Here is a 13,205-nt window from a genome sequence, read left to right on the forward strand (position 1 = left end):
TATTATTTTTTAAATTTTATTTTTTCAGTGTTCCAGGATTCATTGTTTATGCACCACACCCAGTGCTCCATGCAGTACGTGCCCCTCCTTAATACCCACCATCAAGCTCAAGCATCCCCCCACCTCCTCCCCTCCAAAACCCTCAGTTTGTTTGAGTAAATCTCAGAAATATCTCGTGCTTCGTCTCCCCCTCCGATTTCCCCAATTCACTTTTCCTTTCCTTCTCCTAATGTCCTCCATGTTATTCCTTATGCTTCACAGATGAAACCATATGATGATTGACTCTCTCTGCTTGACTTATTTCATTCGGCATAATCTCCTCCAGTCCCATCCATGTTGATACAAAAGTTGGGTATTCATCCTTTCTGATGGAGGCGTAATATTCCATTTTGTATTCTAAGCAGAAATGGTAACATGCTCCACTGTACTGCTCTGCGCCTCGATTTTCAGTTGGAGTCCTAGGGATCGTTTCCTGTTAATGTACTTTTTTTTTTTTTTTTTTAGCGGCTGCATAGTATTTCATGGTATAGTATTTTACTCCTTTCATTGTTGATGTGACAGAGTAAAAGAATGCTGATTAAGTGTTTTTCAATGGTGCCAAAGGCTATTTTTTACTTAGGTAAAACCTTTTTTGTTTCAGCTCTGGAAAAGTAGAATGAGGAATGGCTAGTGATGTGTCATTCTCTTAATGATTCCCTCCAAAGGATTTTTTGATATCTATGTATTTATATATTCATTTTTGTTAAGAAATACCTAGCCATAATCATTTTCATATTTTAATTGCCTGCTGTGTTTGAAATCGCAAAACTTACATCAGTGTTTTGTAAGGGAGATGCCAACCTCTTTTAGATCCTTTTGGGAGCAAAACAAGGTGTTAAATACATAAATAAATTTGACAAACGAGAAGATTATGAGGGGGGGTGCCCAGGTTTTGTTAGTACTCTAGAAAACATAGCCAGTTAGGGAGGAGAGAGCCACGTTCACACTGCCTCTGAACCAGGAAAAGGGAGCAAGAAGGATGTTATTTCCTGTAATATTTGAGGAGGAGGCAGCATTAGATGTACTGTTGCTTTTTTTTTTCTATCCCATAGATCCTCCCCCAACACACAGCACACATGCGACACACACACACACAGGAACTGGCTACCATGGGAGATAAGGAGTTTTTGTCACAGTGTTTAAACAGAGAGATGGTTAACAAGGACCTTCCGAACTGAGTAAGAGTTTAGATTAAATGACCTGCGAAGTCCTTCCCACTCTCACCATTACTGTCCCAGAAGTTCGGAACAGGGCAGCTCGTCCTTCCCCTGACCCTCTGGGAATTGTGGTGAATGGTCAGTGGTGGCTCACAAGGGACTGTAAAACCTCTTGCAAGAGGGAAAAAGTACAGCGGGTTAGTTTATTGTTTGCATTACTTACATTATTAAAAGCATTGATTCTACTTTTGTGTGATGATGCTTCTCGTGAGGGGTGGGGGAGGGCGGAGCACCCACCAGGAGAATGGCAAGGAAGCCTGGAAGCCTCCGTGTTCAGAGCTGTGCTGCTCTGTTAGCTGCTTTGATCAGTGCTGTTAATGGATAGCTCTTTAAACTTGGGAGGCAGTGGGAGCAGAGAGGGACTATGTAAGAAAAATGTACAGCATGAACCAGACTCATTCACTTATATTTCTCCTGCTTTATCACCGTCTACGTCCTCCACCTCTGCTATTGTTAATGACAATGGATACTGTGATTTGGGGAGACTTCAAGCATCTCTTAGCGGCAGTCTTTTTAAAAAAAGATGGGCTGGGTGGGTGTTTCGCTCAGCAGCACTAGCCTATGCTAATGTGTACCTTTCAAGTGCTGGTAGCACTTAAAATCTGACACAGAATTCAGTGTTTCATTGTATACCATTTGGAGAAGCCACTTTCTAGTGCGTAAAATACTTATTTTAAGTATTTAAATATATTTTATAGGAATTCTAGAAAACAGGGTGGGACCAGAGAGTGAGGGACCTGATGTTACTTATTTCAGATGATTGCTGCTAAGTAGCATAAAATTGAGCAACAAGCCTACAGCTTATTTTTTCCTGTGGTCATGATAGGGGTGTGCTGAGACACCCCCGCTCACTCCCCACTTCTCAGTTGCGACCTCCTGTGAGCTAACTGGCCTGGGTTTAGTTTCCTCTGTGACCATGGAAATTGCAGCTAGATGTGGAGACTTTTGTGTGTGTTCTTATTGTGGAAGGAGTAAGTGGGATTCAGTAGTAGTAACAAGTATTTTTTGCAGAATGAGGAAAGGCCTGTTGCTAGGCTAGTCTGTGCCAGGCTCTGTGGTCTTAGAAATGTGACATAACCTAAATGTGACATCTGGTAAATGAAGATAATAATAGTGCTTATCTGATAGTGCTTTTACAAAATTCAAGTGAATAAACGTACTCAGTATAGTATCTGGTACATAATAAACACCCACCATATTTTAGTTGCCGTTATTATTTTGTTCTTATTGCTATTATTAACACCTTTAAATACCTTTAAAGGAATTATGAAGTTACATGGGAAAATAGGAAAACAGGCCAACAAAACAGCCACCTAAAATCAGACTCTTGATTTCGGCTCAGGTCATGATCTCAGAGGGTGGTGGGATCGAGCCCTATGTCGGGCTCTGCACTTTGTGTGGAGTCTGCTTGAGATTCTCTCTCTCCCACCCCTGGTTGACACAATCTTTCTAAAATTTATTTCTAAAAATAAATAAAATCTTTTTGTAAAGGAACCATTTTACTTATTTACTAATTTTTTTAATTTTATGCATATTTTATTTTTATATAAAATATAAATTATAAAATTTATTTTTTTAAAAAAATTTATAATTTTTAAAATTTCAATTCCAATATAGATAACATACAGTATTATATTGATTTCAAGTGTACAATACAGTATTGCAGCAATTCTGTATATTACTCAGTGCTTGTCAAGGTAAGTGTACTCCTAATGCCTTCCCCTATTTCAACCATCCCCCTACCCACCTCCCCTCTGATAGTCATCTGTTTGTTCTCTATAGTTAAGAGTCTGCTTTTTGGTTTGTCTCATTTTACCTTTGTTCATTTGTTTTGTTTCTTAAATTCTGCGTGTGAGTGAAATCGTATGGAATTTTTCTTTCTCTAACTTATTTTGCTTAGCATAATAATCTGTGTCGTGGTAAATGGCCAGATTTCATTCTTTTTCATGGCTGAATAATATGCATGTGTGTGTGTGTGTGTACGTACACGTACCTACGTACACCCCCTATCTTCTTTTTCCATTCATCTCTCCATGGACACTTGGGCTGTTCCATAATTTGGCTATTGTAAATAATGCTGCCGTAAACATAGGGATGCATGTATGCCTTTGAATTAGTGTTTGTGTAGTTTTTGGGTAAACACCCAATAGTGCAGTTAATGGATCATACGTTTTTTTCTATTTTTTAATTTTCTGACGAACTTTGATACTGTTTTCCATAGAGGTTGCAGCAGTTGGCATTCCCACCAGAAGTGCACTAGGGTTCCTTTTTGTCCACATCCTCACCAACACTTGTTTCTTTTGTTTTTCATTTTAGCATCTGACAGGTGTCAGATGATATGTCATTATATGTCATTATAGGTTTGATTTGCATTTTCCCAATGATGAGTGATGTTGAGTATCCTTTCATGTGTCTGTTGGCTGTCTGTATGTCTTCTTTGGAGAAATGTCTTCATGTCTTTTGTCCATTTTTAATTGAATTCCTTGGGTTCTGTTGGTGCTAAGTTGTAGAAATTCTTTATATATTTTGGATACTAAACCCTTATTGGATATATCATTTGCATATATCCTCTCCCATTCAGTAAGTTGTTTTTTAGTTATGTTGATTATTTCCTTTTCTATGCAGAAGCTTTTTATTTTGATGTAGTCTCAGTAGTTTATTTTTGGTTTTATTTCCCTTGCCTCAGGGAGACATATCTAGAAAAACATAGCTAAAACCACTGTCAGAGAAATTAATGCCTGTGCTGTCTTCTAGGATTTTTATGGTTTCAGGTCTCACATCTAGGTCTTTAATCTATTTTGAGTTTATGTGTATGGTGTGAGAAGGCAGTTCTATTTCATTCTTTTGCACGTTGCTGTCCAGTTTTCCCAACACCATTTGTTAAAGAGACTCTCTTTTTCCCATTGTATATTCTTTCCTGCTTTGTCAAACATTAATTGACCATATAAGTGTAGGCTTATTTCTTGGCTTTCTGTTTTATTCCATTGGTCTATATGTTTGTTTTTGTGCCAGTACCATACTGTTTTGATTACTACAGCTTTGTAGTATAAATTGAAACTCTGGCATTGTGATACCTCCGGGTTTTTCTTTTTCAAAATTTCTTTGGCTGTTCGAGGTCTTTTGTGGCTCCATACAAATTTTAGAATTTGTTGGCTCTAGTTCTGTGAAAAATGCTGTTGGTATTTTGATAGGGATTGCATTAAATCTATAGATGGCATTAAGTGGTATGGACATTTTAACAATATTTGTTCATCCAGTTCATCCAGTCTATAGTATGGAAGGTCTTTCCATTTGTTTCTGTCTTCTTCAGTTTCTTTCATCTCAGCTTTTTATAGTTTTCAGAGTACACGTCTTTCACTGCCTTGCATAAGTCTCTTCCTAGGAATTTTCTTATTTTTGGTGCAGTTGTGAATGAGATTGTTTTCCTGACTTTTCTTTCTACGGCTTGATTATTAGTGTATAGCAATGCAACAGATTTCTGTATATTGATTTTGTGTCCTGTGACCTGTGTGAATTCAGATACCAGTTCTAGTAGGTTTTTGGTGGAGTATTTAGGATTTTTTACATACAGTATCATGTCATCTGCAAAGAGTAAAAGTTTTACTTCTTCCTTACCAATTCTTCTATTCCTTTTTCTTGTCTGATTGCTGCGGGTAGGACTTCAATACTTGTTGAGTAAAAGTGGTGAGGAAAAAAGCTCTCAGTTTTTCACTATTGAATAAGATAGTAGCTGTAGGTTTTTCATAGATGGCCTTTATAATATTAAGGTATGTTCTCTCTAACTCTACTTTGTTGAGGGTTTTTATTACGAATTAATATTGTACTTCATCAAGTGCTTTTTGCGTCTATTGAGGCGATCATGTAGTTTTAATCCTTTCTCCTGTTGATAATGTGATGTATCACATTGATTGACTTAAGAATATAGAACCACCTGTGAATAAATTCATTCATCCTGTGAATAAATCCCACTTGATCGTGGTGAATGATTTTTTAAATGTATTGTTGGATTTGGTTTGCTAATATTTTGTTAAGCTTTTTTCCATCTATGTTCATCAGCAGTATTGCCCTATAGTTCCCTTCTTTTTGTAATGTCTTTATCTGGTTTTGGTATCAGTGTAATTTTGGCCTCATAGAATTAATTTGGAAGGTTTCCTCCCTCTTGTATTTTTTTTAATAGTTTGAGAAGAATAGATATTAACTCTTTAAATGTTTGCTAGAATTCGCCTGTCAAGCTAGATGGTCATGGATTTTTGTTTATTGGGATTTTTTTTTTTTTAAAGATTTTATTTATTTGTCAGAGAGAGAGGGAGAGAGAGCGAGCACAGGCAGACAGAAAGGCAGGCAGAGGGAGAAGCAGGCTCCCCGCCGAGCAAGGAGCCCGATGTGGGACTCGATCCCAGGACGCTGGGAACATGACCTGAGCCGAAGGCAGCTGCTCAACCAACTGAGCCACCCAGGCGTCCCTGTTTATTGGGATTTTGATTACTGATTCAGTTTCACTGATGATAGTCAGTCTGTTGACATTTTCTATTTCTCCCTGGTTCAGGTTTGGTAGTTTACATGTTTCTAGGAATTTCTCTATTTCTTCTAGGTTTTCTAGTTTGTTGTCATATAATTTTTCATAATATTCTCATAAGTATTTGTATTCCTTTGTTATTTTTCTTCTTTCCACTTCTGATTTTGTTTGAGTCTTCTCTCTCTCTCTCTCTCTTTCGTTTTAATGAATCTGGGTAAAAGTTTATCAATTTTGTCAATCTTTTCAAAGAACCAGTGACTGGGTTCATTGATCTGTTCTGTTGTTTTTTAAGTTTCTATTTCATTTGTTTGTGCTCTAATCTTTATCATATCTTTCCTTCTACTGGTTTGGTTCCTTGAGGTGTAGGGTTAAGTTGTTTGAGATTTTTGTTGCTTCTTGAGGTAGGCCTGTTGATTTTGTTTGGAGCATTCTGTGCCTCCTCGATCTTGATTTCCCAGATTTGAGATGTTTCCAGCTATTATTTCTTCAAGTATGTATTTGCCTCCTTCTCTTTTTCTTACCCTTCTGGTATCTCTATAAGATAGATATTATTATGTTTAAGTTCCCTAAGTCTATTTTTATTCTGGGTTTTTGGGTATTTTTTTTTTGTCTCTCGCCTACTCAGCTTGATTACTTTCCATTGCTCTGTCTTCTAGGTCACTGATTTGTTCTTTTGCTTCCTCTACTCCACTATTTATTCCATTTGGTGTATTTTTTATTTAATTCATTGAGTTCTTCATCTATGAGTTTTTCTTATGTTTTCTGTCTCTTGGTTAAGGGTCTCACTGTCCAGTGACTTTATCTTTATGATTTATTACTTTATTTTTTTAAGCTTTTATTTATTTGACAAGGAAAGAGAGAGAGAAAGAGCACAGCAGGGGGAGTGATAGGCAAAGGGAGAGGGAGAAGTAGGTGCCCTGCTGAGCAGAGAGCCCGAGTGAGACTTGATCCCAGGACCCTGGGATCATGACCTGAGCCAAAGGCAAACATTTAACTAACTGAGCTACCCAGGTGCCCTGTGATTTGTTGCTTTATTATTATTTTCAATCTTTTAAAAAGATTTTTATTTATTTATTTGACAGAGATACCGTGAGAGAGGGAACACAAGCAGGGGGAGTGGGAGAGGGAGAAGCAGACCTCCTGTGGAGCAGGGAACCTGTTGCGGGGCTTGATCCCAGGACCCTGGGATCATGACCTGAGCTGAAGGCAGATGCTTAACCACTGAGCCACCCAGGCACCCCTGATTTATTGCTTTAAGTTCTCTATCAGGCCTACTACTTTTCTCCATTTTGCTTAGGTATCTTGCTATAATTTTGTTCTGTTCTTTCATACAAGACCGTTTCCTCTGTCTTCAATTTGTCAACTCCATATCTGGTTTTTTTTTTTTTTTTTTAAGATTTTATTTATTTGATAAAGATAGCGAGAGAGTGAACACAAGCAGGGGGAGTGGGAGAGTGAGAAGTAGGCTTCCCTTTGAGTAGGGAGTCTGTTGTGGGGCTCTATGCCAGGGCCCTGGGATCATGACCTGAGCCAAAGGCAGATGCTTAACGACTGAGCCACCCAGACGCCCCTCCATATCCGTTTTTGTGTGTCTGGAAAGTTAGCTATGTTTCCAGCTCTTGAAAGTAGTGGCCCAATGAAGAAGAGGTCCTGGAGTACCCTGTAGTCAGTGTCCCGTGTTCACCAGAACTTGATACTTCAGGGCTGTCTTCTGTGTGTGTTGCCTTCACCCGGTATCGTGGTTTGGCCTTTCTTCCTACCATCCAGCTCTTTCCAGTGGCTCTCTGCCTGTTGTGGGCAGTGTTTGCTTCCTGTGGTGTTGGTGGACCAGTCAGGGGCCACTTTGGGCTTGAGTTGCTTCAGTCTAGGGGTGGAGTAGCACCAGACTGCAGGACACTTTTCCCTGTGTTGTCCCCTGAGAAGCCTTTGTTGGTGGGTACAACCTGTAGTCAGACTTCTGTCTGCCCCATGCCACTGCTGGAGTTGCATTTGGGACTAGTGTGTGTGGTTATCTTCTCTTCTCTCCAGGACAGGAGTCACTTTAGAGTGGTGCTGTCCCTGTCATGGCTGCTTGTACACTGCCAGGCTTGTGGTTCTGCTTTGGATGGGCTCTGGCCAAGAGTGTATTGGAGCAGGCAGCGTTGTAGAAGCTCACTGTCATAGGTGGTGCAGTGTTAGCAGCATTTGCATGTGCGGGGATGGCAAACTGTTAGCAAGTTAGGTGGCAAATGTTGGTTCCAGGCTGGTTCCCGCAGGTAGCTGTGTGTGTATGCTAGGGCACAGGGGAGCAAAATGGTGCTTGCCAGCTCCTTTGTCCCTGGAGGAGTCCCCCAGTGATCCTTGTCCCTCCAGGACAAGCCCTGAGATGACTAAACTAACTCTCCCTTCTTTATGCCCCATACATTTTTCACACACTGCCTCCATGCTGTATCTTGGTTGTGCTGTCTCTGTAAGGATAGGGACTCAGTTTCCTCTTACCCTCCCAGCTCTCCCAGAACTTGAACCAGCTGATGCTTAGTGTTGCCAGTGTAAAGCTCTGCTGGTTGTAAGAACTCATGAAATTTGACCCCTTTGGTGTTCAAAGTCAAATGTTATGGGAATTTGTCTTTCCCATGTGGGCTCTCCAGTGTGAGAGTCAGTTTCTCTTTCTTCTCCGCACACCTGACATCCCTCCCCACTATGTTTCACCTATCTTACCCTCTTTGAGGTGGCCTCTTCTCTGCATTTCAAGGCGGGGTTTGTTACCAGTCTTGGGATCATTTTCTGGGTTATTTATACCGATGTGAATGTTATCTAGTTGTATTGTGGGACAAGGTGAGCTTAGAGTCTTCCTACTTTGCAGTCTTCCCCAGAAAATCTCCAAGAACTGTTTTAGAACCTACCCAGTATTAATGTGTCATTGCCCTTTGGTTTTACATAAGTAGAAGTCACCTGTATCCCAAGTGTTACCTACCAAATGCTTTGTCAAAATCACATCTTAATTCCCATTTAAAATATGTTCTAACAAATATAGATAATAAATCTGAATATCCCTCTCAAGCTTTTTAATTTCTTTTTATATCAAATTTTTGCAAATATCTTCTCCCATTCAGTAGGTTGCCTTTTCATTCTGTTGATGGTTTCCTTTGCTGTGCAAAAGTTTTTTATTTTGATATAGTCCCAGTAACTTATTTTTGCTTTTGTTTCCCTTGCCTCAGAAGACTTATCTTTAAAAAAAAAAAGTGTTCCCAGGGCTTACATCAAAGAGATTACTGCTTAATGTTTTCTTCCAGGAGTTTTATGTAGCTTTATGGTTTCAGGTCTCAGATTTAGATCTTTAATCCATTTTGAGTTACTTTTTGTGTGTTATATAAGACAGTGTCCAGTTCCATTCTTTTGCATGTAGCTGTCTAGTTTTCCCAGCACCATTTGTCGAAGAGACTGTCTTCCCCATTGCATATTCTTACCGCTTTTGTCAGAGATTAACTGCCCATATAAGTGTGGGTTTATTTCTTGGTTTTCTGTTCTGTTTAATTGATCTTTTTGTCTGTTTTTGTGCCAGTACCATGCTGTTTTGATTATTACAGCTTTATCCTATATCTTGAAATCTGGGATTGTGATCTGGCTTTGTTCTTCGTTCTCAAGATTGCTTTGGCTGTTCAGGTTCTTTTGTGGTTCCAAATCTATTTTAGGAGTATTTGCTCTAGTTCTGTAAAAACTGCTGTTGGTATTTTGGTAGGAATTGTGTTGAATCTATAGGTCTCTTTGTGTAGGATGGGCATTTTAACAATATTGTTCTTCATTCCATGAGCTTGGAATATCTTTATATTTGTGTTGTCTTCACTTTCTTTCATCAGTGTTTTATAGCTTTCAGGGTATAGGTCTTTTACCTCCTTGGTTAAGTTTATTCCTACATTATTCCTTTTGGTGCAATTTTAAGTGGAATTGTTTTAATTTCTCTTTCTGTTACATCATTTTCAGTGGATAGAAACACAGCCAATTTCTGTGTATTTGTTTTGTATCTTGCAAGTTTACTGAATCCATTTATCACTTCTAATAGTTCTTAGGTAGAGTATTTAGGGTCTTCTGCATGTGATACCATGCCATCTGCAAATAATGACCGTTTTATTTCTTCCTTACTAGTATGGATGCCTCTTACTTCTTTTTCTTGTCTAATAGTTACAGCTAGGACTTACAATACTGTGATGAATAAAAGCAGTGAGAGTGGACATCTTTGTCTTGTCCCTGATTTTTAGGAAAAGCTCTCAGTTTTTTACCATTGAGTATGATATTAGCTGTGGGCTTTTCATATATGACCTTTATTATGTTGAAGAATGTTCCCTTGGAACCTACTTTGCTCTTGCATTTTGTCAGATGCTTTCTCTGCGACTGTTGAGATGATCAAATGGTTTTTAATCCCCTTGTCTTGTTAATGTAATTTATTACATTGATTTATTTGTGACTAATGAACCACTCTTGTATCCCTGGAGTAAATCCCACTATTGTGAATTTTTAAATGTATTGTTGAAATCCGTTTTCTTAGATTTTGTTGAGGATTTAGGCATCCATGTTCATCGGAGACATTGGCCTATAGTCTTCCTTTTTTGTAGTGTCTTTACTGGCTTTATATCAGGTGATACTGGTCTTGTACAATGATTTTAGAAGTTTTCTTTTCCTCTTCTATTTTATGGAATAGTTTGAAAAGAGCAGGTACCATGTTCTTGACATTTTAAAGAAAATAGTCTTGATCCTGGAGTCCCGGGATCGAGTCCCGCATCGGGCTCCCAGCTCCACGGGGAGTCTGCTTCTCTCTCTGACCTTCTCCTAGCTCATGCTCTCTCTCACTGTCTCTCTGTCAAATAAATAAATAAAATCTTAAAAAAAAAAAAAAAAAAGGGGACGCCTGGGTGGCTCAGTTGGTTGGACGACTGCCTTCGGCTCAGGTCATGATCCTGGAGTCCCGGGATCGAGTCCCGCATCGGGCTCCCAGCTCCACGGGGAGTCTGCTTCTCTCTCTGACCTTCTCCTAGCTCATGCTCTCTCTCACTGTCTCTCTCTCAAATAAATAAATAAAATCTTAAAAAAAAATAAAAAATAAAGAAAAAAGTCTTGAATGTCACCTCTAAATATGTTTTTTTAATTTGAAATAACTTTTTAAGCTCTCTGTTCTTACTGTTTATTGATATTCATTTGTATTTCCTTAAGATATACTTAAGTGCATGAAATTTTCTTTTTATAATCTTCAATGGTAATGAATTTAAATTATATATAGGCATATAAGCTTTAAAATAACATTGAAAGAAAGAATTTCTATGAATATCTTAGAATACCATTTTAGAAATTAGTTGGCAGTATTAGCGACATCATTATTATATGAATGTTTGTTAATGTGGTATGAAAGCAAGATCCTCATTAAAATCTTGTAGCTAAACAAGTGACAAAAACCTTACAAACAGCTTGAGGCTTTAGGCCAGTCACGGTTATTCCAAGAGATTTGGACAGGTGTGAAAATATACAGACTGTGCCTTTATTGTGGTCAGAACACAGGGATGCTATCTTGCATCGGTTCCCTACTGGGAATATTTTTATTCATAATAGGGAAAACGGATCTGAAAATAATATAATGTGTAACCATCCTGTTGTGAATCTGTCAAATGTAAAAGTATTGGGTTTATTAAATTTGGAAAGTGGACTTTTGATAATAGCCATCGTGTTGGTGTTTTCCAGGAAAGGAGGGTTTTGATCACCTCGCATATTTTCCTTAGGCAAATTTGTGATGCTAATGATCTTTCTTCTAGACACTATCTGAGCATGGACGGATCTGCTATAGGTCTAGTGAGATGTGATGTAGAGCAATCAGCCCATAGCTCATTACCACTATGGAATATGGCAGTTCCCTTACAGAAGCCCTTAGCCAGATTCAGTCACTTCCAGGTTAACTTTATGTACATACTCCCTTTGAGGATTTCCTAGGTCTTTTTCTTTTAAGATTTTGTTTATTTATTTATTTGAGAGAGAGCATGAGCACAAGTTGGGGGGAGGGGCAGAGGGAACAGGAGAAGCAGACTCCCTCACTGAGCAGGAAGCCCAATATGGGGCTCCATCCCAGGACCCCAAGATCATGACCTTAGCTGAAGGCAGACGCTTAACCGACTGAGCCATCCAGGCATCCCACAAACCAGGTCCCTAGGTCTTAATTCTTACTTAGCATCATAACCGTTGCTTGTCGAAAAGCAGATTTTAATATCCTTTAAGTAGAGAAATTCACATGTAGGAATACTAGTGACATTCCAGAGTCAAAGTTAATGGACTTCTATAGCCATGTAGCCGCCCCTCAGGATCTCCCCTGATAATGATGAGCTGATTATAAGTCTGTTCTGCCTTTTTGAGTTGGAGGGAGTCCTTAGAGGGCACAAAGGAAATTTCCTTGGTCTGATTTGGCTCAGGAGCTCAACTCATGTGCACAGAATGGAACAGAATATTTGTAGTTGAAGTAGAAAAGGATAGCTGAGTGAGTTCAGGGGTCGGAGAGCAGCGGTGGGACTGCCGGGACTGGAGAACAAGCAGCTGAAGGAAGAGAATCCTAGGTGTCTTTGACGTGGAGTGTTACTGCATGTCCCCCACTTTCATGTGATCACACACATTAAACTGTTTGAATTAAAGTCATTGCCTTCATCTCTTGGCCTTGTTCCTGTTCTGCCCCTTCTCCGTCAGAGTATGCTGTGACATTTCAGGCAGACACAGATGTCTGTACTGTGGGGCTCTTGTCCCCAGCACAGCCCCTCTCCTGAGTTTTTTTTAATGCATTTAATAGATCCCAGTCATTTCCAGTTTGCTTAGGTTTAAAACTTTTGGTTAACCTATTCTGTGTCATCAGGGAGACCCCTGAATTACCTGCTTGCTTTAAGATAATTATAAATTATATCCTCTAGTAACTAGAAGGGTAATAGCTCAAGAAAAGAGGGAAATCTTGATAATTTTGCATTAAAGGAATTATAAAAGATACTCAGAAGACACTGTGTTTTACCTATAGCTTCTATGCAAGGGTGATACTGAATTGAAGTCTGACATGGAAATGGTTCGTTACTTAGAGCAGACTGGAGATGGCAGAGCTGAAACTAGAGCAGCCAGTGGACAAGAGGAAGGACCAGAATAGTCGGGAGAGTAGCTGCAGCAAAGCACACTATCCTGTGGGAAGAATAACGGAGGACCCAGTCTGACTTTCCAAAGCAGACTGGATTAGAGCGCCAGGCTTCTTTGAGTTGGGAGTGTTGAGAAGGCAGGATACCAAGGGATCAGTACAATTTAAAAGACAAACTACTAGAATGGAAATTTGACAGAAAGCTGTTTCCAGGGACATCCAAGAGTTGACCTGGGAATGGAGTGGGAACCCTATTATCAGATAGGAAGGCCCTTTGGCAGGGTTGGCTTAAAGCGGGTGCCGTGATGCCATC

At 39.3% G+C, this 13,205-nt stretch overlaps 1 protein-coding gene across 1 annotated transcript in view; it reads left to right on the forward strand.

Annotated features, from left to right (window-relative positions):
- The window catches only part of CMC1 (C-X9-C motif containing 1), an 89,960-nt gene that overhangs the window by 67,510 nt on the left and 9,245 nt on the right, over positions 1–13,205 (forward strand). The gene's annotated exons all lie outside the window — the stretch shown is intronic.

The sequence above is a fragment of the Lutra lutra genome, chromosome 1, assembly GCF_902655055.1.
Source record: "Lutra lutra chromosome 1, mLutLut1.2, whole genome shotgun sequence".
NCBI classification, from domain to species: domain Eukaryota; kingdom Metazoa; phylum Chordata; class Mammalia; order Carnivora; family Mustelidae; genus Lutra; species Lutra lutra.